The sequence below is a fragment of the Capricornis sumatraensis genome, chromosome X (genome assembly GCF_032405125.1).
Source record: "Capricornis sumatraensis isolate serow.1 chromosome X, serow.2, whole genome shotgun sequence".
Taxonomy (NCBI): Eukaryota; Metazoa; Chordata; class Mammalia; order Artiodactyla; family Bovidae; genus Capricornis; species Capricornis sumatraensis.
In genome coordinates, this window is record NC_091092.1 from 74203363 (window position 1) to 74226311 (window position 22949).

The 22949-nt window shown below is 40.0% G+C and overlaps 1 non-coding gene and 1 pseudogene across 1 annotated transcript; one reads left to right on the forward strand and one right to left on the reverse strand.

Moving 5' to 3' along the window:
- The window catches only part of LOC138071762 (protein FAM204A-like), a 51307-nt pseudogene extending 34549 nt beyond the window's left edge, over nt 1-16758 (reverse strand).
- Nucleotides 13444-13550, forward strand: LOC138072119 (U6 spliceosomal RNA). Its single transcript, XR_011144266.1, has one exon. It is a non-coding gene; the product is annotated as a U6 spliceosomal RNA (small nuclear RNA).
- Nucleotides 16759-22949: the final 6191 nt, after the last annotated feature.

Genomic DNA, 22949 nt, shown 5'->3' on the forward strand with positions numbered 1-22949 from the left:
TGGATAAGAAAGCTTTGGTACATGTACACAATGGAGTATTACTCAGCCGTTAAAAAGAATTCATTTGAATCAGTTCTGATGAGATGGATGAAACTGGAGCCGATTATACAGAGTGAAGTAAGCCAGAAAGAAAAACACCAATACAGTATACTAACACATATATATGGAATTTAGAAAGATGGCAATGATGACCCTGTATGCAAGACAGGAAAAAAGACACAGCTGTGTATAACGGACTTTTGGACTCAGAGAGGGAGAGGGTGGGATGATTTGGGAGAATGGCATTCTATCATGTATACTATCATGTAGGAATTGAATCGCCAGTCTATGTCTGACGCAGGATACAGCATGCTTGGGGCTGGTGCATGGGGATCACCCACAGAGATGTTATGGGGAGGGAGGTGGGAGGGGGTTTCATGTTTGGGAACACATGTAAGAATTAAAGATTTTAAAATTTAATAAAAAAAATAAAAAAAAAAAAAGAAAACTATGATTGCATTCCAACCCTTCATTTACATACCAGGAAACTGAACCTAGTGAGGGAAAATGCTCAAGGGTATGAAAGATGGCTGGAAAGGCCAGTTAGTCTGGACAGCAGGGCCAGAGTTCATGTGCATGCAGAGTTCATGTTCATATAGTAGAGCTCTAGTTCTCTGGAACCTCTGGTGGATTGGTGTAGATGTGCGCACAGGTCTTATTACATTATTTGCTATTCCAATGAAGTTTATTCAGTTCATTCCCCTGGGAGAAATGTAACCTCTCCACTTCTGCCAAAGATACCCTTGGGGAAATACCTCATGACCCTCTGATACATCCCACAGCTGAGTATATGTGGTGCACTCTTGGTTTGGCTCAAGGAAATTTGTGAAATCTTCCACTTAGCTTGAACATATTCTAATCTTACCTTTACATGACTCCTTCTCCCCTAGGCACTTAAGAATTTTATGCTAGGGAGAAAAAGGTCTGTTGATCTTATTCAGGCCAAGATGGTCCCTTCAAGTGTTCTATCTTTAACAAAATTGAACCTCTTTTCCCTTTTATGTAATGCAAACTCTCCATTCTTTGAAGAGAGAGGCCACTCCTCATGGGCCCTACATCTTGGATAAGGAAAGGAGACCAAGACAGATATCTAGAGAGTTGTTCTTTCTCACTGAAGAAGGAACCTGAAGTTTTGAAGTGGGAACTCTTTTGCCAAAGGTTAGTGGTGAAACAGGCTTCCCAGGTGGCTCAGTGGGTAAAGAACCTGCCTGCAATGCAGGAGACACAGGATACCTAGGTTTGATCCCCGGGTCAGGAAGATTCCATGGAGGAGGGTATGGCAACCCGCTCCAGTATTCTTGCCTGGAGAATCCCATGGACAGAGGAGACTGGCAGGCTACAGTCCATGAGGTTGCAAAGAGTTGTACACGACTGAAGTGACTGAGCACTAAGGGAGAAACAGGTTTTAAACCAGTATGCATGGTACAAGACATATGTATGCCATGGCAGGTATTTATACTTTAAAAATCTGTGTTAGGTTCTCAAATATGCTGCCAGGTGATTTTAGGGCCTCAGGTATCTCCTACAATGTGAATAGTACTGTTTGGAGTTGTGTAACCCCAAGGTACTGAAAGTGAAGTCGCTCAGTCTTGTCTGACTCTTTGCGACCCCATTGGACTGTAGCCTACCAGACTTCTCTGTCCATGGGATTTTCCAGGCAAGAATACTGGAGTTGGTTGCCATTTCCTTCTCCAGGGGATCTTCCTGACCCAGGCATCGAACCCAGGTCTCCCACATTGTAGGCAGACACTTTACCCCCTGAGCCACCAGGGAAGCCCTTAAGGTAACTAAAGATGATCTTAATTAAACTTTATAGTCCCAACTTCTGGGAGAGTGCCTTCTAACATGGATCTGTTTGTGTGGACAAATCATGAGTATTAAAAACAAAAAGATCCTTAGAGATTACCTAAGATTACCTACAGATTACCTAGGATTACTAGATTACCTAGTTCAACCCTGTGGTTTTAAAATGGATGGATTTGAGAGGGATGGGTTTTAAGATGAACTTTAAAAGCCCAAATAATAGAAAGGGATTTCTTTTTCTTTTTAATATTTATTAATTCAGCTGCACCAGGTCTTAGTTGCAGCATGTGGGATCTAGCCCCCTGACCAGGGGTCGAACCCAGGTCCTCTGAATTGGGAGCGGGAAATTTTAGCCACTGGACCACCAGGAAAGTCCCAGAAAGGGATTTCTTAAGGTCACATACATGGTGATAGAATTTGGACCAGCAACCAGTGTACATTCTGCTCTTCTACATATGTGAGAACCACGAGGCCAGCCCTCTTGTGGAAAAAGAAGTTCCATGAATGGAACTGAAGCATTTACACTCTTTGCTCGTTTTTTGAAGGGTAAAGAGCAAGGTGAGGGGATTGCTAGAGGAACTGGTGTTTCTGGAGGGTCTGGGCAACATTATCTGGTTTCATTACATCAATCCAGGAAGACCTAGGCTCAGGTAAGTGCTGGAGCCTTTGCTAAGAATAAGGTGAAAGGAAAAAAATAGGCTTAGAAATTTAATAGGAAGAATGTGAGCATTGAAAAAAATGTACCACATTGCTCAGCAAACTTGAAAGCTACCCTCATTGCTGGTAGAATAACACCCAAGCAATGGCAGATGTTCTTCTCACAGTCAGACTTGAGTACCTGCAATAAACTTAATATACTGAAATAGTGCAATTAAGCAGACTCCTCATGCCGAGCTTCCAGTTTCACCCACTTTAACAAACATAATTTGGGTGACATCATGAAAAACAACATTCTTCTTATGAGTGAATGTAGATTACAAGGAAAATAATCACATGGCTTAGCTTTGGCAAGCAAAAAGAAAGCACTAAGTTTGGCCCTTATGAAAATGTATTCTGAAAATGATTGGTGCTTACACAAGTGATTGGGGTTGTTCAATACAGTATGTGTGTGTGTGTGTGTGCATGCTTGCATATATCTAACCATGCATATCACTGCTCGGCATCCCCTTAATTCTAGGTCATAGAATTATAAATGTCAACTCTCAAAGCAACCTTAATTATCCCAAGCCCATTGTTCTACAGAAGATAAACACTGAGAATGAGAACTGGACAGTGACTTGTCCAATGTCATGCAATGCATCAATGACAAAAATCTGGACTAGGACAGAAGTCTCATGACTGCCAGTTCTATACTTTCCTCTCCCCCTCTTACTTAGCACTGTGCTGATATGATTGGGACACTCCTCCTAAGAGCCATCATAGTCAACTTTTGTTATTTCTCTACAAAATTTATCTCTGTTTTCTTTAAACAGTGACTTTTGCCTGTTGTCCTGGAAACAGTGTCTTGAAATCCCTGTCCCACACCAACAGGATTTGTCTGAAGGCTGATTTCTGGCCTGTATTAAGTTGGAAAAACCTCTACTGCTCTGGAGACAAATCCCTGATGAGACAGAAAGAAGTGATCAGGGGAGGAGTGTGCATTTAGTCAAAAGAGACTCTATGATGAGTAGCCCCAAATTTGAAGGCATATAATCGTTTGAAGTATATGACAGTGGCAGAAAGGGAGTTAGGTGTGACCATTGTGATTGATTCAACAACTAATAAGTATCAACTTTATATCAGGTACTTTGGTATAGTAGAAGAACACAGCCTTTAGAATCTGAATGTACAATTTAAATTCTACTTGGACCACTTGCTAGTGGGATCTCAGTCAAGTTATCCCAACTCCCTGAGACTTAGTTTTCATCATTTATTAAATAGGAATAGTAACTATATACTTTCTAGGTTGTTGAGAGAGGACTTTAGATAAAATAGTATATGCTAAGTACCTATACAGTTTTTGGTATGTAGTGAATATGGAATAAAGAGTCTTTTTTTTTTTTTTTGCTGAACATGATAACAGATAATTTTAATAGTTTCATGAAAACTGAATAAAATATTCTCTCCATCTCCAACAGCAGGATTTGAAAAGATCAAAGCACTTCAATTATCTTGACTGAAAGAAATTGTCTATTGATAAATAAGGCTTAATCAATGCAAGAGGTGATGGTCAGAGGCTAGGTTCAACATTTTTGGATCTGTCTTACCACAGGCTTGTTTGTTTTCTACTTCATTTTAATCCAGTACATTTGAGAGCCTCGTTCAGTTTAAATAGCATCATAAAGTTCTTTCCTCTTCAGCTTTAAATTGGCTCTCCTCAGGAAGCTTTTGTGTTTGGACTGTATATTAAGAGTGTAACATAAAAATGCAATGCTGTGTGTACTCATACAAAACAGAAGGTCACAGGACCTTGCTCCCAAATGCCAAATTCTTCTAATCACCAGCATAAAATACCAGTGTTTAAGGGGAAGGCTGCCTCACAAAGCACGGCACAGTCAATTGTACTGCTTGCCCTTGTGGCTTCCATGGCAGCTGTTCAGGGAAGAACTGCTCTCTCTACTTGTATTGCCAGTGTTCCTAGAGCCAGAATGCTGCGTCGAACCATCAGATTTTATCTTATTTTTTAAAATTTATTTATTTTTAATTGGATGCTAATTACAATATTGTAGTGAGTTTTGCCATACATCGACATGAATCAGCCATGGGTGTACATGTGTTCCCCATTCTGAGCCCCCCTCCCACCTCCCTCCCCATCCCATCCCTCAAAGTCATCCCAGTGCACCAGCCCTGAGGAACCTGTCTCATGCATCGAACCTGGACTGGTGATCTGTTTCACATATGATAATATACATGTTTCAATGATATTCTCTCAAATCATCCCACCCTTGCCCTCTCCCACAGAGTCCAAAAGACTATTCTATACATCTGTGTCTCTTTACTGTCTTGCATATACGGTCATTGTTGCATCTTTCTAAATTCCATATATATGCATTACCGAAGAATTGATGCTTTTGAACTGTGGTGTTGGAGAAGACTCTTGAGAGTCCCTTGGACTGCAAGGAGATCCAGCCATTCCATCCTAAAGGAGATCAGTCCTGGTTGTTCATTGGAAGGACTGATGTTGAAGCTGAAACTCCAATACTTTGGCCACTTGATGTGAAGAGCTGACTCATTTGAAAAGATCCTGATGCTGGGGAAGATTGAAGGCAGGAGGAGAAGGGGATGACAGAGGATGAGATGGTTGGACGGCATCACTGACTCGATGGACATGGGTTTGGGTGGACTCTGGGAGTTGGTGACAGATAGGGAGGCCTGGCGTGCTGTAGTTCATGGGGTTGCAAGGAGTTGGACATGACTGATTGACTGAACTGAACTGAACTGAACACTGTATTGATGTGTTTTGTTCTGACTTACTTCACTCTGTATAATAGGCTCCAGTTTCATCCACCTCATTAGAACTGATTCAAATGTATTCTTTTTAATGGCTGAGTAATATTCTATTGTGTATATGTACCACTGCTTTCTTATCCATTCGTCTGTCGATGGACATCTAGGTTGCTTCCATGCCCTGGCTATTATAAAAAGTGCTGCGATGAACATTGGGGTACACGTGTCTCTTTCAATTCTGGTTTCCTCAGTGTGTATGATCAGCAATGGGATTGCTGGATCATATGTCATTTCTATTTCCAGTTTTTTAAGGAATCTCCACACTGTTTTCCATAGCAGCTGTACTAGTTTGCATTCCCACCAACAGTGTAAGAGGGTTCCCTTTTCTCCACACCCTCTCCAACATTTATTGCTGTAGACTTTTGGATAGTAGCCATTCTGACTGGTGTGAGATGGCACCTCATTGTGGTTTTGATTTGCATTTCTCTGATAATGAGTGATGTTGAGCATCTTTTCATGTGTTTGTTAGTCATCTGTATGTCTTCTTTGGAGAAATGTCTGCTTAGTTCTTTGGCCCACTTCTTGATTGGGTCATTTACTTTTTTGGAATTGAGCTGTAGGAGTTACTTGTATATTTTTGAGATTAATTATTTGTCAGTTGCTTCCTTTGCTATTATTTTCTCCCATTTGGAAGGCTGTCTTTTCAACTTGCTTATAGTTTCTTTCATTGTGCAAAAGCTTTTAAGTTTAATTTGGCCCTATTTCTTTATTTTTGCTTTTATTTCCAGTATTCTGGGAGGTGGATCATAGAGCATCCTGCTGTGATTTATGTTAGAGAGTGTTTAGCCAATGTTTTCCTCTAGGAGTTTTATAGTTTCTGGTCTTACATTTAGATCTTTAATCCATTTTAAGTTTATTTTTGTGTATAGTGTTAGAAGGTGTTCTAGTTTCATTCTTTTACAAATGGTTGACCAGTTTTCCCAGCACCACTTGTTAAAGAGATTGTTTTTCTCCATTGTATATTCTTGCCTCCTCTGTCAAAGATAAGGGGTCCATAGGTGCGTGGATTTATCTCTGGGCTTTCTATTTTGATCCATTGATCTATATTTCTGTCTTTGTGCCAGTACCATATTGTCTTGATGACTGTGGCTTTGTAGTAGAGCCTGAAGTCACGCAGGTTGATTCCTCCAGTTCCATTCTTCTTTCTCAAGATTGCTTTGGCTATTTGAGGTTTCTTGTATTTCCATACAAATTGTGAAATTATTTGTTCTAGCTCTGTGAAAAATACCATTGGTATCTTGATAAGGATTGCACTGAATCTATAGATTGCTTTAGGTAGTATACTCATTTTCACTATATTGATGCTACCAATCCATGAACATGGTATATTTCTCCATCTATTTGTGTCATCTTTGATTTCTTTCATCAGCGTTGTATAGTTTTCTATATATAGGTCTTTTGTTTCTTTAGGTAGATTTATGCCTAAGTATTTTATTCTTTTTGTTGTAATGGTGAACGAGATTGTTTCCTTAATTTTCCTTTCTGTTTTCTCATTGTTAGTATATAGGAAAGCAAGGGATTTATATGTGTTATTTTTATATCCTGCAACTTTACTATATTCATTGATTAGCTCTAGTAATTTTCTGATTGACTCTTTAGGGTTTTCTACGTAGAGGATCATGTCATCTGCAAACAGTGAGAGTTTTACTTCATCTTTTCCAATCTGGATTCCTTTTATTTCTTTTTCTTCTCTGATTGCTGTGGCTAAAACTTCCAAAACTATGTTGAATAATAGTGGTAAGAATGGGCACCCTTGTCTTGTTCCTGACTTTAGGGGAAATGATTCAATTTTTCACCACTGAGGATAAGGTTTGCTGTGCGTTTGTCATATATAGCTTTTATTATGTTGAGGTATGTTCCTTCTATGCCTGCTTTCTGGAGGTTTTTTTTTTTTATCATAAATGGATGTTGAATTTGTCAAAGGCTTTCTCTGCATCTATTGAGATAATCATATGGCTTTTATTTTTCAATTTGTTAGTGTGGTGTAATTACATTGATTGATTTGAGGATATTAAAGAATCCTTGCAACCCTGGAATAAAGCCCAGTTGTTCATGATGTATGATCTTTTAAATATGTTGTTGGATTCTATTTGTTAGGATTTTGTTAAGGATTTTTGCATCTATGTTTATCAGTGATATTGGCCTATAGTTTTCCTTTTGTGTGTCATCTTTGTCTGCTGTTGGTGTTAGGGCGATAGTGGGGTCATAGAATGAGTTTGGAAGTTTACCTTCCTCTGCCATTTTCTGGAAGAGTTTGAGTAGGATAGGTGTTAGCTCTTCTCTAAATGTTTATTCGAATTCAGCTGTGAAGCCGTCTGGTCCTGAGCTTGTTTGCTGAAAGATTTCTGATTACAGTTTTTATTTCAGTGCTTGTGATGGGTCTGTTAGGATTTTTCTATTTCTTCCTTGTTCAGTTTTGGAAATATATACTTTTCTAAGAGTTTGTCCATTTCTTCCAAGTTGTCCAATTTATTTGCCTATAGTTGCTGATAGTAGTCTCTTATGATCCTTTGTATTTCTGTTATCTGTTGTGATTTCTCCATTTTCATTTCTAATTTTGATGATTTGATTCTTCTCCATTTTTTTTTCTTGATGATTCTGGCTAATGGTTTGTCAATTTTATTTATCTTCTCAAAAAACCAGCTTTTAGCTTTGTTGATTTCTGCTATGGTCTCTTTTGTTTCTTTTGCATTTATTTCTGTCCTAATTTTTAAGATTTCTTTCATTCTACTAGCCCTGTGGTTCTTCATTTCTTCCTTTTCTATTGCTTTAGGTGTAGGGTTAGGTTATTTATTTGACGTTTTCTTGTTTCTTGAGGTAAGCCTGTTTTGCTATGAACCTTTCCCTTAGCACTGTTTTTACAGTGTCCCATTGGTTTTGGGATGTTGTGTTTTCATTTTCTTTAGTTTCTGTGCATATTTTGATTTCTTCTGTGATTTGTTGGTTATTCAGAATCGTGTTGTTTAGCCTCCATATGCTGGAATTTTTAATAGTTTTTCCCTGTAATTGAGATCTAATCATATTGCATTGTGATCAGAAAAGATGCTTGCAGTGATTTCAATTATTTTGAATTTATGAAGGCTAGATTTATGGCCCAGGATGTGATCTATCTTGGAGAAGGTTCCGTGTGCACTTGAAAAAAAGGTGAAATTCATTGTTTTGGGGTGAAATGTCCTATAAATATCAATTAGGTCTAACTGGTCCATTGTATCATTTAAAGTTTGTGTTTCCTTGTTAATTTTCTGTTTAGTTGATCTATCCATAGGAGTGAGTGGGATATTAAAGAATCCAACTATTATTGTGTTATTGTTAATTTCTCCTTTAATACAGGTTAGCATTTGCCTTATATATTGCGGTGCTCCTATGTTGAGTTCATATATATTTATAATTGTTATATCTTCTTCTTGGACTGATCCTTTGGTCATTATGTAGTGTCCTTCTTTGTCTGTTTTCACAGCCTTTATTTCAAAGTCTATTTTATCTGATATGAGTATTGCTACTTCTGCTTTCTTTTGGTTTCCATTTATGTGAAATATCTTTTTCCAGCCCTTCACTTTCAGTCAGTATGTGTCCCTTGTTTTGAGGTGGGTCTCTTGTAGGCAACAAATATAAGGGTTTTGTTTTTGTATACATTCATCCAGTCTTTGTGTTCTGGTTGGGGCATTCAACCCATTTACATTTAAGGTAATTACTGATAAGTAAGAAGCTGAAGTTGAACAGTTTTATGAAGACCTACAAGACCTTTTAGAACTAACACCCAAAAAAGATGTCCTTTTCCTTATAGAGGACTGGAATGAAAAAGTAGGAAGTCAAGAAACACCTGGGTTAACAGGCAAATTTGGCCTTGGAATGCAGAATGAAGCAGGGCAAAGGCTAATAGAGTTTTGCCAAGAAAACGCACTGGTCATAGCAAACACCCTCTTCCAACAACACAAGAGAAGACTCTACACATGAACATCACCAGATGGTCAACACCGAAATCAGATTGATTATATTCTTTGCAGCCAAAGATGGAGAAGCTGTATACATTCAACAAAAACATGTTCAGGAGCTGACTGTGGCTCAGATCATGAACTCCTTATTACCAAATTCAGACTTAAATTGAAGAAAGTAGGTAAAACCACTAGACCATTCAGGTATGACCTAAATAAAATCCCTTATGATTATACAGTGGAAGTCAGAAATAGATTTAAGGGCCTAGATTTGATAGATAGAGTGCTTAATGAACTATGGAATGAGGTTCATGACATTGTGCAGGAGACGGATCAAGACCATCCCCATGGAAAAGAAATGCAAATAAGCAAAATGGCTGTCTGGGGAGGCCTTACAAATAGCTGTGAAAAGGAGAGAGGCAAAAAGCAAAGGAGAAAAAGAAAGATATAGGCATCTGAATGCAGAGTTCCAAAGAATAGCAAGAAGAGATAAGAAAGCCTTCTTCAGCAATCAATGCAAAGAAATAGAGGAAAACAAAAGAATGGGAAAGACAAGAGATCTCTTCAAGAAAATGAGAGATACCAAGGGAACATTTCATGCAAAGATGGTCTCGATAAAGGACAGAAATGGTATGGACCTAACAGAAGCAGAAGATATTAAGAAGAGGTGGCAAGAATACATGGAAGAACTGTACAAAAAAGATCTTCATGACCCAGATAATCATGATGATGTGATCACTCATCTAGAGCCAGACATCCTAGAATGTGAAGTCAGGTGGGCCTTAGAAAGCATCACTATGAACAAAGCTAGTGGAGGTGATGGCATTCCAGTTGAGCTATTTCAAATCCTGAAAGATGATGCTGTGAAAGTGCTGCACTCAATATGCCAGCAGATTTGAAAAACTCAGCAGTGGCCACAGGACTGGAAAAGGTCAGTTTTCATTCCAATCCCAAAAAAAGGCAACGCCAAAGAATTCTCAAACTACTGCACAATTGCACTCATCTCACATGCTAGTAAAGTAATGCTCAAAATTCTCCAAGCCAGGCTTCAGTAATACATGAACCATGAACTCCCTGATGTTCAAGCTGGTTTTAGAAAAGGCAGAGGAACCAGAGATCAAATTGCCAACATCCACTGGATCATGGAAAAGGCAAGAGAGTTCCAGAAAACCATCTATTTCTGCTTTATTGACTATGCCTAAGCCTTGACTGTGTGGGTCACAATAAACTGTGGAAAATTCTGAAAGAGATGGAACTACCAGACCACCTAACCTGCCTCTTGAGAAATCTGTATGCAGGTCAGGAAGCAACAGTTAGAACTGGACACGGAACAACAGACTGTTCCCAAATAGGAAAAGGTGTACGTTAAGGCTGTATATTGTCACCCTGTTTATTTAACTTATATGCAGAGTACATCATGAGAAATGCTGGACTGGAAGAAACACAAGCTGGAAATAAGATTGCCAGGGGAAATATCAATCACCTCAGATATGCAGATGACACCACCCTTATGGCAGAAAGTGAAGAGGAACTCTAAAGCCTCTTGATGAAAGTGAAAAAGGAGAGTGAAAAAGTTGGCTTAATGCTCAACATTCAGAAAACGAAGATCATGGCATCCGGTCCCATCACTTCATGGGAAATAGATGGGGATACAGTGGAAACAGTGTCAGACTTTATTTTGGGGGGCTCCAAAATCAGTGCAGATGATGACTGCAGCCATGAAATTAAAAGACGCTTACTCCTTGGAAGAAAGTTTATGACCAACCTAGATAGCATATTCAAAAGCAGAGACATTACTTTGCCGACTAAGGTCCGTCTAGTCAAGGCTATGGTTTTTCCTGTGGTCATGTATGGATGTGAGAGTTGGACTGTGAAGAAGGCTGAGTGCCAAAGTGTTGATGCTTTTGAACTGTGGTGTTGGAGAAGACTCTTGAGAGTCCCTTGGACTGCAAGGAGATCTAACCAGTCCATTCTGAAGATCAGCCCTGGGATTTCTTTGGAGGGACTGATGCTGAAGCTGAAACTCCAGTACTTTGGCCACCTCATGCGAAGAGTTGACTCATTGGAAAAGACTCTGATGCTGGGAGGGATTGGGGGCAGGAGGAGAAGGGGACGACTGAGAATGAGATGACTGGATGGCATCACTGTCTCGATGGACATGAGTCTGAGTGAACTCTGGGAGTTGGTGATGGACAGGGAGGCCTGGCGTGCTGCAATTCATGGGGTCGCAAAGAGTCGGACACGACTGAACAACTGAACTGAACTGAACTGAACTGAAGTGATGATCCTGTTGCCATTTTCTTTGTTGTTTTGGGTTCAAGTTTATAAACCTTTTCTGTGTTTCCTATCTAGAGAAGATCCTTTAGCATTTGTTGGCAAGCTGATTAGGTGGTGCTGCTGAATTCTCTTAGCTTTTGCTTGTCTATAAATCTTTTGATTTCTCCTTCATATTTGAATGGGATCCTTGCTGGTACAGTGATCTGGACTGTAGAGTTTTCTCTTTCATCACTTTATGTATGTTCTGCCAGTCCCTTCTGGCCTGAAGAGTTTCTATTGAAAGATTAGCTGTTATCCTTATGGCAATCCCCTTGTGTGTTATTTGTGTATTTCCTTTGCTGCTTTTAATATTTGTTCTTTGTGTTTGATCTTTGTTAATTTGATTAACGTGTGTCTTTTGGTGTTGTCCCTTAGATTTATCATGTTTGGGACTCTCTGGGTTTCTTGGACTTAGGTGACTGTTTCCTGTTCCATTTTAGGGAAGTTTTCAACTATTGTCTCCTCAAGTACAACTATTATCTCCTCAAGTATTTTCTCATTGCCTTTCTTTTTGTCTTCTTCTTCTGGGACTCCTATGATTTGAGTGTTGGGGCATTTGACATTGTCCCAGATGTCCCTGAGGTTGTCCTCATTTCTTTTAATTCTTTTTTCCTCTCTGCTTCTTTTATTCCCACCATTCTATCTTCTACCTCACTTATCCTATCTTCTGCCTCAGTTATTCTACTGTTGGTTCCCTCCAGAGTGTTTTTGATCTCATTTATTGTATTATTTGTTATTGATTGACTCTTTTATTTCTTCTAGGTCCTTGTTAAACATTTCTAGCATCTTCTCAGTCCTTGTCTCCAGACTATTTATCTGTAACTCCATTTTGTTTTCAAGATTTTGGATCATTTTTACTATCATTATTCTGAATTATTTTTCAAGTAGACTCCCTATCTCCTCCCCTTTTGTTTGTTTTGGTGGGCATTTATCATTTTGCTTTACCTGCTGAGTATTTCTCTGCTGTTTCATCTTGTTTACATTGCTGCGTTTGGGGTGGCCTTTCTGTATTCTGACAGTTTGTGGTTCCTCTTTATTGTGGAGGTTCCTCCCTTTGGGTGGGGTTGGACGAGTGGCTTGTCAAGGTTTCCTGGTTAGGGAAGCTTGCGTTGGTTTTCTGGTGGGTGGAGCTGAATTTCTTCTCTCTGGGGTGTAATAAAGTGTCCAGTGGTGAGTTTTGAGATGTTTATGGGTTTGGTATTACTTTGGGCAGCCTGTATATTAAAGCTCAGGGCTATGTTCCTGTGTTGCTGTAGAATTTGCATGGTATGTCTTGCTGTGGAACTTGTAGGCTCTTGGGTGGAACTTGTTTTCAGTGCAGTTATGGAGGCTTTTGGATGAGCTCTTATCGATTGATGTTCACTGGAGTCAGGAGTTCTCTGGTGTTCTCAGGTTTTGAACTTAAGCCTCCTGACTCTGGTTTTCAGTCTTATTCTTACATTAGCCTCAAGACTTCTCCATCCATATAGCACTGATGATAAAACATCTAGGGTAATGGAGAAAATATTCTCCACAATGAGGGACACCCAGAAAGGTTCGCTGAGTTACATGGAGAACAGAAGAGGGAGGAGGGAGATAGAGGTGACCAAGAGGAGAAGAGGGGGAATCAAAAGGGGAGAGAGCAATCTAGCCAGTAATCAAATCCCTATGTGCTCTCCACAGCCTGGAACACCCAGAGAGGTTCATGGAGTTACACAGAGGTGAGAAGAGGGAGGAAGGAGATAGATCTGACCAGGAGGAGACGAGGGTGGGGATGGGGGGAGCAAAAGGAGAGAGACAGATCTAGCCAGTAATCAGTTCCCTAAGTGTTCTCCACAGCCTGGAATACCCAAAGAGATTCACAGATTTGGGTATAGAAGAGAAGGGGGTGCTTGCTTCGGCAGCACATATACTAAAATTGGAATGATGCAGAGAAGATTAGCATGGCCCTTGCGCAAGGATGACATGCAAATTCGTGAAGCGTTCCATATTTTTTAAAGATCTAAATGTAAGACCAGAAACTATAAAACTCCTAGAGGAGAACATAGGCAAAACACTCTCAGACATAAATCACAGCAGGATCCTCTATGATCCACCTCCCAGAATTCTGGAAATAAAAGCAAAAATAAACAAATGGGATCTAATTAAAATTAAAAGCTTCTGCACAACAAAGGAAACTATAAGCAAGGTGAAAAGACAGCCTTCTGAATGGGAGAAAATAATAGCAAATGAAGCAACTGACAAACAACTAATCTCAAAAATATACAAGCAACTTATGCAGCTCAACTCCAGAAAAATAAATGACCCAATCAAAAAATGGGCCAAAGAACTAAATAGACATTTCTCCAAAGAAGACGTACAGATGGCTAACAAACACATGAAAAGATGCTCAACATCACTCATTATCAGAGAAATGCAAATCAAAACCACAATGAGGTACCACTTCACATCAGTCAGAATGGCTGCGATCCAAAAATCTGCAAGCAATAAATGCTGGAGAGGGTGTGGAGAAAAGGGAACCCTCCTACACTGTTGGTGGGAATGCAAACTAGTACAGTCACTGTGGAGAACAGTGTGGAGATTCCTTAAAAAATTGCAAATAGAACTACCTTATGACCCAGCAATCCCACTGCTGGGCATACACACCGAGGAAACCAGAATTGAAAGAGACACATGTACCCCAATGTTCATCGCAGCACTGTTTATAATAGCCAGGACATGGAAACAACCTAGATGTCCATCAGCAGATGAATGGATAAGAAAGCAGTGGTACATATACACAATGGAGTATTACTCAGCCGTTAAAAAGAATTCATTTGAATCAGTTCTGATGAGATGGATGAAACTGGAGCCGATTATACAGAGTGAAGTAAGCCAGAAAGAAAAACACCAATACAGTATACTAGCACATATATATGGAATTTAGAAAGATGGCAATGACGACCCTGTATGCAAGACAGTAAAAAAGACACAGCTGTGTATAACAGACTTTTGGACTCAGAGGGAGAGGGAGAGGGTGGGATGATTTTGGAGAATGGCATTCTATCATGTATACTATCATGTAAGAATTGAATCGCCAGTCCATGTCTGACGCAGGATACAGCTTGCTTGGGGTTGGTGCATGGGGATGACCCACTGAGATGTTATGGGGAGGGAGGGGAGGGGGGTTCATGTTTGGGAACACATGTAAGAATTAAAGATTTTAAAATTAAAAAATAAAAAAAATAAAAAAAAATAAAAAAATTAAAAAAAAAAAAAATAAAATAAGCTACAAGGCTATATTATACAACACAGAGAATATAGCCAATATTTTAAAATAACTATAACTGGAACATAAACTTTAAAAATTGTGAATCTCTCTATTGTATACATGTAAAATATAATATTGTATACCTGTAATATATAATATTGTGTACCTGTAACATATAATATTGCACAGCAACTATACTTCAATAAGGAGAGGTCTATATTCCTAAGGAAATGGAATATAGTGAGAAATTTACAAATATTCATATGGTACAATGACAAGAACACAGGCTATGCAGTTTTGAGAACCTGAATTTGCCACTTACAAAAGCATTGCTCTCTGAACTTCAGTTTCCTCTCTTTAAATTGGGGATAATAACACTTAAATAGAGGTTCTAAGGCATCGGTTCTCAAAGTGTGGCCTCTGTTCAGCGTCACTGAAAACTTGTGAGAAATGGAATTCTGGGGTCACCTCAGACTTACTGAATCAGAAACTCTGTGGATGGGCCAGCCATCTGTTTCCACAAACATTCCAGGTCATTTTATTACACACTAAAGTTATAAATGACCATGACTGTGGCTAAACAGATACTATTTGGACTCCGGACTTTCATTAAAATGAAAGTGTAACAAAAAAAAAAAAAAAAAGAGAAGGGGGAGGGAGGAGATAGAGGTGACCTAGGGGAGAAAAAGGAGAGTAAAAGGGGGAGAGGGCAATCAAGCCAGTAATCACACTCCTAGGTAAAAATGGGTACTGACGATTGGATTCTTAAAGGTACAAAATTGATAACAAATACCAAAAAGCAAAGATTAAAAATCTAGAGTAGAGGTTAGACTCAAAAATACAATATTGAAAAAACAAAACAAAATCACAAAGATTATTAAAAAATATGAAGTTTGCTTTAAAAATAGGGTCTTTTGTTTGCAATGTAATAGTAGGTTATAAAAATGAAAACTAAAGGAGTAACAGAGGACTTAAAATAAAAAAATAAAAAATTAAAAAATGATAATACTAAAAATATATCTAGGAATTTCTCTGGAGCTGTTGCAGGCTGTGTGGGGTCAGTTCAGTTTCAGATAGTTTCTTGTTCCAGCTTATACTTCTCAAGATCTATAGGCCCCTTCCAATGTAGTCAGTGCTAACTATAGGGTTTTAATCTGTTGCACCTGTCACTTCCAAAGTGGTTCCCTCTGTTTTAGCTTCTTCTGTTTGCAAGTCTCTTCAGTGTCTACTTTCCACCCTGACACAAGTGGGCAAAGGTGGTCACTTATTTAGGCTCACTTGTTCAGTCGTGCTGTGGGGAGGGAGGGACACTGCACACAAATATCACTGGTGTGTGTGGGGAGTGCTCACAGTGTCTTGGCCACGCTGGGTTTGCCCCCGCTCACAGCATGTGTGCTTTCCCAGTCTACACTGCTTAGGCTCCCAGTTGCTCTGCAAGGGATCTGTCTAAAGGGGGCCCTGGGTTGCGTGCACTTCCCAGGTCTAAGCTGCTCAGGTTCAGGTTCTTGGGTACTCCACAAAGGCGCAGATTCGGTTGGGCCTGCGTTTTGTGCCCTTCCCAGGTCCGAGCAGCTCAGGTGACTAGGTGCTTGGCGAGCGCACTCTCCTTAAGAACCATGCATCTTATTACCTCCCCAATCCCAGCTGCTCGGTTTCCCGGGTGTGCTGTCTCAGGTGTGCCATGTGTCTCTTCTGCGGAGCTAATCTCTGGCTGCAACTCTCCCGGCAGATGTCATCCATCCAGGATCCCAGGAAGGCTTGATTGGCAACTGGGAGCCTGCTCGCAGTTTGGTGGAGGATGCCATCTCTGGGGCTGAGTTTGCCCCTTTCCGGCTGTGGCTGTTGCCCGCCTGCCTCCCTGCCTTCAGCGGGGGATGGGCCGGTCCGCTGCTGGCTAGCTTTCCTCTGGTATTCACTCAGTCCTTTGTTCTGTGAGCCAGCGGGCAGTGCCATAGTTTAGGGCTTTTTTGGGGGGAAAATTCTCTCTCTCTCTGGCTATCCCACAGTTTGGGCTGCTATCTCATGTTAGCTCCCTCAGATTGCCCTCAGGGCATTCAGTCACAGTCCTCACCCTAAGCAATGCAGCCCACACCTCCCTGTTCAGCCCCACTTGCTGGTGGTGGATGTGAGCGTCTGGGCTACTTCTCTGCTGGGAATTGCCATTAGGCACATAATCTGTGGGTTTTATTTATTTATTTATTTTTCCTCCCAGTTATGTTGCCTTCTGAGATTCCAAAACTCCCCACAGACCCACTGGTGAGAGGGTTTCCTGGTGTTTGGATACTTCTCCTCTTTTATGACTCCCTCCCTTGGATCTCTGTCCCTAACTCTTTTGTCTCTCTTTTTATCTTCTATATTTTGTCCTATCTTATTTTGAAGACAATGGGCTGCCTTTCTGGGTGCCTGGTGTCCTCTGCCAGCATTCAAAAGGTGTTTTGTGGAATTTGCTCAGTGTTCAAATGTTCTTTCAATGAATTTGTGGGAGAGAAAGTGGTTTTCCCATCCTATTCCTTCGCCATCTTACGACCAACCCCCCCACCTCGGAATAAAGGTTCTTTACCTGCTGTGTGAAATGAATAGATGAAGATATAGTCACCAGCTTTAGGGAAAGTACAGCTTAGAAAAGGAAATAAGCCATGTATTCAAATGACTGTTACACATTTTTATAGTTTTGATCCCTTTGACCTGCTTATAAGGGGCACAACCCCATGGACTGTAGCCTGCCAGGCTCCTGTGTCCATGGAATTCTCCAGGCCAGAATACTGGAATGAGTAGCTATTCCCTTCTCCAAGGGATATTCCCAACAGAGGGATCTAACCCAGGTCTCCCATGTTGCAAGCAGATTTTTTTTTTTTTTTTTTTACTATTTGAGCTACCTGGGAAGCCCAAGAATACCAGAGTGGGTAGCATATCCCTTCTCCAGTGGGTCTTCCTGACCCAGGCATCCAACCGGGATCTTCCGCATTGCAGGCAGATCCTTTACCAGGCGAGCTACCAGGCGAGCTGCCCCTTACAAGGGGCAAACACTATTAATTACCTACTTAATAGGTAATTAAAAAAATACAAGTTTGTGCCTTTCAAAATTTTATTTATTTGTTTTATTTTTGGCTGCACTGAGTCTTTGTTGCTGCATGTGGGCTACTCTCTAGTTGCCATGCACAGGGCTTCTCATTGTGGTGGTTTCTCTTGTCATGGAGCATGGGCTCTAGGGCACTTGGGCTTAAGTAGCTGGACTCTACGAGATTCAGAAGGTCACTGAAGCTCATGTTTGGGGTGTCTATAAATCAGTGGATCCACTGACAATAGGAATTTTGCTGTAGTGTTATCTTTGTTCCAAGTGTACTGACAGATTTATTATGGGAGGTAAAAGGTGAGGCCTTGGCCTAACTAATGAACAGTCCAGTAATAATGGTGCTAAAGACTGAAAAGAGAGGTTCATTGTTTAAAGTATATTGACGATGGAAACGAACATAGAAACAACAGGGAACACTCTTGGAATTCTCTGTCTTTGTCCCTGACCAGCGCTCTTAGGGACCCAAATCTTTTCCAAGGTGTCTTGGTGTCTCAGATTGTGGGGTGCCAGTATAAGCATCTGTTTTCAGGATAGCTTTTGTGGTTTGTATCTCCTGTATTCTGGTCCTTCTTCAAAGAATATAGTCTAAGGTACAAAGTGCTCAGTGCCCAAGGAAGGCACAGAGAAAGAGTATGGGAATTCAGATGCTGGGGAAACCCAGAAGACTTCTCAGAAATTGTGACTTTAGAATTAGAACTTAAAGGATGCACTGTGTTTGTACATGGGTGAAAGATAGTGGGAATGGTAAAAGAATATTCCAGGAAGAGGTGAAAAGAGTGAACAAAAACAGAGGTGGGAAGTATGGTCTTGTATGATGAGCAGGGCTTATACTTTCAGAATTTAGAGACATTAAGAAAACCTCAAAAGGACCTTATGCAGCCTCATTCAGAGGAGTTTTCCTTGGGGTTGACAATCTATTCTAGTCCTAGGCAGCATGCAAATCAGATATGTCACCCCCTTCCCCAATCCAAACCACCATGGCCTTTCCTCATATTTATAACAACATCCACTTTCCATAGTATGGAGGTAAAAAAATTTGTGTATACTATTTGTATCACTCATGTAAATTCTCTTTGAGGGAGAGTTAACAAAATACTAAAGTCAGTTTCTAGACACTACAGATTGAAAAACTAGATGTCAATGCTCAGTGGCATTTTAGAATTGATTAGTAAACTGATGGCTTGTGAGGATCCAGAAAAGGTAAGGGATCACTAGGAGCCAGCCTAACAAAGGAAGTCAGTTTCTTCTCTGGATGTGGTTACTAGACTTCTAGACAAAGAACTCTTTAGCAATAATATATATTGACTCACCGCTCCAGTGCTGTGCAGCTGTCACTCACTGCTGTAAAAACCATCATCACAGAAAACTAACCAATCTGACCACATGGACCACAGCCTTGTCTAACTCAATTAAATAATTTAATATATATTGATGTGGAAAGATACATTATTAGATTTTTAAAAAATATTTCCAAATGGAATATTTATCAATTAGGCAGACTTTTATTTAGTATCTACATTGTACCAGGCATTGTTCTAATAACTAGGAAGAGAATGGAATTTAATTCTAATAGGATATATACTATACTCTCATTTATATAAACTTTTGAATATATATGTGCTTCAGTTCAGTAAAGTTTCTCAGTCGTGTCTGACTCTGTGGCCCCATGAATCCCAGTACACCAGGCCTCCCTGTCCATCACCAACTCCTGGAGTTCACTCAGACTCACGTCCTTTGAGTCGGTGATGCCATCCAGCCATCTCATCCTCTGTCATCCCCTTCTCCACCTGCCCCCAACCCCTCTCAGCATCAGAGTCTTTACCAATGAGTCAACTCTTCGCATGAGGTGGCCAACATACTGGAGTTTCATTCCTTCCAAAGAACACCCAGGACTGATCTCCTTTAGAATGGGCTGGTTGGATCTCCTTGCAGTCCAAGGGACTCTCAAGAGTCTTCTCCAACACCACAGTTCAAAAGCATCAATTCTTCGGCACTCAGCTTTCTTCACAGTCTAACTCTCACATCCATACATGACCACTGGAAAAATCATAGCCTTGACTAGACGGACCTTTGTTGGCAAAATATTGTCTCTGCTTTTGAATATATGTGCTTACATCTGTGTAAGGAGAGAAACCTCTGAAAGGAAGTTCACTATAAAGCTAATGGTCATTCTTTTCTGAGTGATAAGGCTTTAGTTAACTTTTACTTTTTTACTTTTTTTTTTCTTTTCTGCAGTTTTGGAACTTTTAACATTAAGCATACAGTATTTTTGTAATCAAAAGAAACAACAAAGTTATATACACTTCTAGAGAAAATTCCCAACCACCATCCTTCACCCCTAGTTATTGTCCAAGAAAAATCTCAAGTCTCTCAGGAAGAACAACAAAGCTATCATCAATCATCAATACCCCTTCATGAACTTATTTCTTTGTTCTTTGAGGGGCTGGTTGGCTAAAGGAAGATATTCCTAAGGGTTAAAGTAGGGTGCTTGAAGGTACAGAGATGACCACTGAAATGAATCTGTTTATTATAGTTCTCCAAGAAGTTGGGTAAGGCACCTATATCTAAGTCTGAAGGAAGAGAAAGATCCACCTAATGCCAAAAATATTTCTGACTCCCATGCCTTTCTTGGCCTCAAAACCTCATCTTCACAGCGTTATAGTAGAGCTGTACTATAGTCAGTAGACTGCCAGGAGCCCTCTGGCATTCAGGAATTTCATAGAGGAAGAAAGTTCTCATCTGTGTAAATAATTGTCCTCTTTGTTTTCTCCTCCCTGCAAATAGACTCATTAGGCTTTTGGCATCCCCTAAAGAGTTGGAGCCAGCCCCTCACTACTGACAATTCTCATTAGTATGCCATCATTGCAGTTCTTTTATTGCACTTATCAAATTACTTTTTCGAAGAAAATTCCCCAGCTCTCGAAACTAAGTTATGTACTGAAAATGAGCATCTGGGAAGCTCTAATGCTTTTTATCCAGCACACTGGATCTCAGAAATAGGGCAAGGTATAGTACTCCATAACTAAGGCTGTACTCTCATCTCCTTTACCAAAATCTATCACAAGTACTACTGTCTTTAATTTAAAAACAGATATTTACTTAAAAGTATAGCAGAGTGTTTAAGGTTTAGTTTACAGTCCAGGAGAACTGGCAGATATGTATATAATAAACATTAAAACCAACCAGGAGGAATGAAATAATATAACATATAACAAAGATAACATATAAGCAAAGAGCTATGGGATTAAAAAGAAAGTACCATTCAATCTGAGAGGGAGATCATGGCTAACATTATAGAGAAATAGTATTGGAGCTAAGGATTGAAAGATGAGTTTGATTTCAGTAAATAAAAATAGTGATGGAGATCAATCCAGGCTGAGAGAACATCACAAGCAAGAAGATGAGGGCAGAGAAGTACATGAAGTATTGAGCTAAGAGTGATTAATCAGCTGTGAATAAAGGAGATGGCACTGTAGCCCTGGCCTACAGTGCTCACTAGATATTGAATGATTACATGTAGCATTCCTGGAGAAATGTAATGAGAGATGATATCAGAAAAAAGTAACAGTGGCCAGATTGTGAGGGCCCTTGAATGCCAAATTCAGGCCTTTAGAGTTAATTATTTAAGAGTTATTAATGGAGGGGAGTGACAGGGTCTAGCCTCTGACTTAAAAGGACAACCCTAGTGTTTACATAAACAGTGGAATAAAAGCAATGGGAATGGTACAGAAGGCAGACAACTAAGAGGCTACTTCAGTAGTCTAAATAAAAGACAATAAGGGCGTGGACTAAGATAGTGATGATGACAATGGGGGGGATGAGGATTTGGGAATCCTCAGTATATGGGAGACATCCAAAGGTATGGGAATAGATGAACTTACCCTCGGAAAAAGTATAGACTGGAAAGAGAAGAGAATTAAACATCAAACTCTGGGGAAAGACTATGCTAATTATCTTGATTGTGGCAATCACTTTACAATGAATATATACATCAAAATATCACATTTTACCCCTTAAATATATGTAATTTTTATTTACCAAATAGTACTTCAATAAAACATGGGATTGGAGAGAGAGACAAGGGAAGAGTTCTCAAATGAGAATGAAGAATAACCAGAGGAGCAATAGGAGAACCAGTAGAGTACAGTGCTCTAAAAACCAAGGGCAGAAAGTCTCTGAAGGTCTACATTACCCTGGAGCTAGCCTTCCTTTGATCTGCATATTGAAAAAGCAGTCTGTGATTGCCACGTCATAATTTCGGCTCATAGTGAGTTTGTTGTCAACTACAACTCCCAAGTCGTAGCTACAAGAATTGAAATCCAGTCAGATTTTGCTGTCCTAGACATTTGCAGCTGCAAAAAACAAGATCTATTATGTTATTAGTTAGTGTTATTGTGTTTGTTTTGACTTGCTATTCCAGCTTGTCCAAGAATTTTTTATATCTTGAGTTTGACATTCAGCATATTATTATCCAAGCTTTATGTCATCTGCAGTCTGATCAGCTCACTGTCTAGGTCTTCACCTATATACTAGATTAAAATGTCTAGAAAAGAACCAGCTCCAATGTGGCACTAGAAATCTCCTTTAGGCTGATATAAAACATAAATCAATTATTTGAGGGTTCAAATTATTAACCTAGCCCTGCTCCATCATTCAGGCCATGTTTCTGCATTCTGTACACAAAGATGTCACAGAGAAAATGCACTGAAGTCAATATCAGTTCAGTTCAGTGTTCAGTCATGTCTGACTCTTTGTGACCCCATGGATTTCAGCATGCCAGGCCTCCCTGTCCATCACCAACTCGCAGAGTTTACCCAAACTCTTGTCCTTTGACTCAGTGATGCCATCCAACCATCTCATCCTCTGTCGTCCCCTTCTCCTTCCCTCAACCTTTCCCAGCATCAGGGTCTTTTCAAGTGAGTCAGTTCTTCACATCAGGTGGCCAAAGTATTCGAGGTTCAGCTTCAACATCAGTCCTTCCAATGAACACTTAGGACTGATCTCCTTTAGGATGAAATGGTTGGATCTCCTTGCAGTCCAAGGGACTCTCAAGCGTCTTCTCCAACACCAC